The following is a 5,335-nucleotide window of genomic DNA, read 5'->3' on the forward strand; positions in this document are numbered from 1 at the left end:
CTTTTGTCTCAGTCTGTTAATTTGCTCTTTTAGCGACATGACTCTAAATCAAAATGACAAGAAAAAAAAGTCCAGCAATTGGACACACCATACAGTAACCATACAGATGTTTTACAAATTAGGAATCTTGGATTATTTGTTAGTAAAAAGTATTTAAATAAATCTCTTTGTGTTGTTGGAAACTTAGTTACCCCATTTTCTTCTTGCAGATCTGTTATACATTTTTTGACATTTCACATACTATCTAGCCTAATGCAAATTATGGCTTCTTTTGGCTTCTAAAAAAATGCCAACTTAAGCTGAAGAGATGGCTCAGCGGTTAAGAGCTCTGATTGTTCTTCCAGAGCTCCTGAGTTCAATTCCCAGAAACCACATGGTGGCTCACAACCATCTATAATGGGATCTGATGTCCTCTTCTGGTGTGTCTGAAGAAAGCTATAGTGTATTCATATACATTTTTTTAAAATGCTAACTTAGATCACAGATTCTAAAAGAATGCTAGCCCAGAACACTAATGCCATCACTTTCTGTTACCATTGCCAAGTAACTTAATTATACATACGTGTTGTGAAAGACTAACCACAAAGCCAAATAACTACCATCTTGGAACATTCAGTTGTGACTACTTGGATCATCCCCGGAGGAATGGTGAGGGTCAGGAGTACCCCTCCCTCCTGCTTGCTGTATATCCAAACTGCACATGACCTAGGAGTGGGGTTAGCATTTATAGGCCTCAGAAGGGGAGGCAGTGCTCCATCTGCACTGTTATGAGAGCCTCGATTCCTGCTGAGTAGTAGCTTTCTGGTGAAGCTTTTGTGGGGACAATACACACATCCCTGTTAGTAACCTCGCACCTATGCTCTGTAAGGAAGCCTCATAAGCTCACTGCTTTCCCAGAATGAATTTTTGTGGAATTATGCCTCAGTGTGTCATAGATGTTGTTTCTGTCTCCATCTGAAAAGGGATTTTATCGACAATACATTTTTTTAAAATTATAGTTATTTAGTACTCGGTAAGGGTATGGATACTCACAAGCGCTGTTGTACGTGGAGGTCAGGAGACAACTTGATGAAGTTGATTCTCTCCTTCTATCATGTGGTTCTGGGGATCAAAATTGGTCATTGGACTTGGCAGCACGTGACTTTGACCATTAAGCCATCTTGGCAGCCCTAACTCATCATATGTCTTAGTCAATGTTCCATCTGTAAAGAGACACCATGACCAAGGCAATCCTTATAAAATAAAGCATTTAATTGGTGCTTGCTCACAGTTTCAGAGGTTCAGTCCACTGTCATCATGGTGGGGAGCATGGTGGCACACCGGCAGACATGGTGCTGGAAAGGGAGCTGAGAGTTCTACTTCAGGATCTGAAGGCAGCAGGAAGAGAGAGTCACTGGGCCTGGCTTGAGCACTTGAACCTCCAAAGCCCACTCTTCCTTTAGTTTTCTGCTTTGTATCTGCAGTTCTGTCTTTTGTCCAATGTTAAAACTCCCATTGTTTCTTCACACATTTCTTCTCAGCTCCCTCTCTTTCTGGTGTTCTAGACATGCATGCCTTAGCCACTGCTGTCTAGCAGTTTACCAATCCCCCCCACACACCCCCTGCTCTGCTCTGCTCGACTCAGCCTTTTCCACCAATCTCTGCACATCACCTTGGGAAACTTTCATTAATCTGTCCTCAGCTCTCTCATTCTCTCTTCCACTGTTGTTGCGGCCCAAGCTGCCCCATGTTGGGCGCCAAAAATGTTGAGAACCGCTCTGCCCCACGCTTGGGGGCCAAAATGTCACGGACCACTCTGTCAATGTTGGAACCACACTGCCAAAAGCCTTGGGGGCTAAACTGTTAGAGCCAGCACTGCCCCAAGCTGCTTCAGTCCTCCGGTCGGGGTTCAGCAAGAGAGAGAGTGAGGACGGACTCGAAGAATGGAGACCAGACAGAGTGTGATTCAATCCCGTTTATTCTTCAGTCTCTCTTCCTAGTCCAAGTCCCAAGTCTTGAGTTTCTAGTCCCTAGTTCCTAGTCCCTAGTGCCTCCAAGTTCCAAGTTCTGCTCTCGAGTCTCATCCAAGTACAAGTGTCTAATTCCTAGTTCCTGTCTCAAGTCTCAAGTGCCTACTCCAAGTGCCTAATACTTAATAAATTTCTTCTGTCTGCCTTCTGTCTTTTATATGTCTCACTTCTAAGCCATGCCTCTAAGTCACACCCTTAAGTCACACCCTTAGGTCTTATCTCTAAATCACACCTTAAGTCACACCCTTAAGTCTTGGCTCTAAATCACACCTTTAAGTCTCACACACCCAAGGGAAGATCCTGGGTATCTAAAACAAGATGTTATCAGAGTGTGCTCAGCTGTTGCAGGCTGTTGTAATCAAGTCTCTTGTCAGGATATATGGCTCAAGATGGCTACACGAATAATAGCTGCCTTCTGTTGGCTCCCCACACACTGTAGCTATTTAATTTGGGAAATACTAAGTAAATTTTATTTTAGATCCATTTTTTTTTTTAGTTCAACTTACGTTTCTGTTTTTTACATTGTTATCCTTGTTGAGGCCCCCCTGCTACACTGCTCATATTCTAAATTATTGAAAGAATGGTAATTTCACTGAGAGAATTTGAACAGCCAACTCAAAATCCTCATCTGTTGGGCCCAGTGCCCAGTTCATCTGGGCCGAACCTGTTTTTCTGTATACTATGCTTCCTGGCTGTTGTTTTGCATTGGTCTTTTCCCTTTATGCACCATGTGATTTTATGTAGTTAGTTCTCCTTTTCCATATTTTCATAGGTTCTGAGGATCAATCTCAAGTTGTCAGAGTATGGCAAGTGCCTTTACTCTCACAGACATCTCTTCAGCCTTGGTTAAGATCTGAATAGGTAAGGACAGACAGACACTTTCCATCACCTGTCCTATATGGGAGAGCAAGCTTCTGTCTGTCACTACCTGCTCCTATGGTCCCAGTGCTGTGGCAGATGGTTTTGTCTTGCATTGTTCTGAAAAAGCACTGTCATCTAGAAAGGCCTCGACAGCTAAGCTCAGAAGTGGTTATGTAGGACTTTCATTTGGCAGTGTACTGCAGGTTGTGTAGGTTAGTCCACCTAAGCTTGAAGAGTGAGCTCACTACAAGACCTAAGACATGCTCCCATGGTAAGGATGGTAGAGCCTCAGTCTGCAGGCTGGACAGTGGCTCCCTAGGGGCTTCTTCCTATAGGTCTTGGGTATGTTGCAAGCTACCATCCACTCAATCAATCTTAAGTAAGCCTATATTTAAGAAGATCCCAATGGCTTTACAGATGATTGTGGCCTGACTCAGCTTTGATGTAAGCCGTAGACACTATGAATTAGGGAAACATAGTATAATAATAACATCAAAGACTATGGTCTCAGAAAAAAAAAAAACCAATAAGACCACATAATGGTTTTAATAAAAAAAAAAGATTTATGTAATTTAGTATAAGAATTAGATGTGTGTTTAGGTGTTTTCTTATGACAAAATATCTGACATAAACGAATTAAGAGCAGGAGAGATATTTTGGCTCATGGTTTCAGAGGATTCAATCCATGCTGGCAGCAGAAATGTGTGGGAGAGGCTATTGACTTCCCCACACAGGATGTGGATAGAGCAATAAAAGAAGGAGCCACAGCAAATACAGACTCAGGCACACATTTTCAGTGTGTCCCTGAGTCACCTGTAGATGACACTAGTTAGGGACCTAGGCTTCAGAACATGATTCTGTGGGAAGCACCTTATTTTTGAAGCACGACATAATAGGAAATTTAAATTACCTCAGGTACCATAGAGTTCACTGGACGTGGCTGGATATATAATTTTTGCCGAAAGTATTAAAGTTCCTATAGAAATGCTGAATGCTAGGGATGATGCTAAGCCAAGCATGTGTGAAGCTCTGGATTCAACCCTCAGTAATACTAAAATAACAGCAGAATAGACTAGACATGTCTCATGGTTGCCTTCGCCAACTGACTCCATGCTGGGGAAAATTTAGAAATATGTTGTTTCAAGTTTTTATAACCTCTGGGTGTTCTCTGTCTCTGTCTCTCTCTGTGTGGTTGTCTCTCTTTCTCTGTGTGTGTATGTATGTATGTATGTATGTATGTATGTATGTATGTAAATGAATGTATGTGTATGTATGACTGTGAATGTATATGTGAGTGTGTGTGTATGTGTGAGTGTGTATGAGTGTATGGATGTGTGTGTGTGTGTGTGATGTTTGCTGAGGTGGAGAGAATGAAGGAGGAAGAAACCAGGGTATCTTTCCTTTTTTCTTTCTTTCTTTCTTTCTTTCTTTCTTTCTTTCTTTCTTTCTTCTTTCTTTTATTTGTTTGTTTTGTTTGAGACAGGATCTCACTCTGGGTTCTCCAGTCCTGTTCTAAGGAGCAGGAGGGATGTGGCCTGGCCAAGGCGTTTGGTCCTGGCAGCCTCCTTGCTTTCTGGCCCTTGCCTTTCTCATCTTCCAGAGCCCTCCTCCTCCTGGTGTTGTGTAGTGATCGGTCTGAGTCTGTGAAGTTATCCCAGACATGGTCCTGGTGTCTCAGAGTGCTGGATGCCTTTCAGTCTAGCCCTCCATCCTCTTCCCTCTGAGTCAGGAACAAAAGAATAATTCATGTTGCATTTCAATGCTGATTATGGGCTGGTACGAGAGGAGAGGAGGTATTTCCAGTAATGGGAGTACTGGGCTGATTGGTAACTGTTTACAGACGTGTGTCTTTCTATGGTATACCCCTTGAAATCATTTTCTTTGTAAATGTTAAAAGCCACAAGAAAAAACCCAACAACCCTGATCACTCCTCTTTGTATTTCAATCAGCAGCGTGTCAGGGGCTGAATGGACTGTAATTCCTTCACTGTGCCTGTCAAGGAGAACATTTAGGCCACGTTTTTTAAAAATATCTTGGTAGGGGTCTCAAGAACAATTAGCAATTAAAATAATCAATTTTCTACATTTTGCCATATAAACAGGACTGCGTGATTGATTTCACAGTCACGGGTGCTGCTCTGCCCAGAGCATCCCACTCGCTCTCCCCAACTCTCAGACACATGGGCGGCGGGCGCCTTAAGTTTGGCAAGGCAGCTCTCAGCCATTCATTAGTGCATCCTTAGCTTTGGGATACAACTTGATGCCTTCTCCAGAAAATGTGCTTCTGAACATAGCCGAAGCCCCATTGCTCAGGACTGGCGTCTCAGTAAGAAGCCACCTGGCGGAGACCACGGCAGCTGAAGAGCTATGACACATACCTGAGACTAGCGATTTTAAAAGTGGAAAGGTTTGCTGGGGCCATAGTTTCAAAGGTCATTGTCCATGGTAGGTGATTTCAGGGTTTCT

The sequence above is a fragment of the Arvicanthis niloticus genome, chromosome 8 (genome assembly GCF_011762505.2).
Source record: "Arvicanthis niloticus isolate mArvNil1 chromosome 8, mArvNil1.pat.X, whole genome shotgun sequence".
Lineage (NCBI taxonomy): Eukaryota > Metazoa > Chordata > Mammalia > Rodentia > Muridae > Arvicanthis > Arvicanthis niloticus.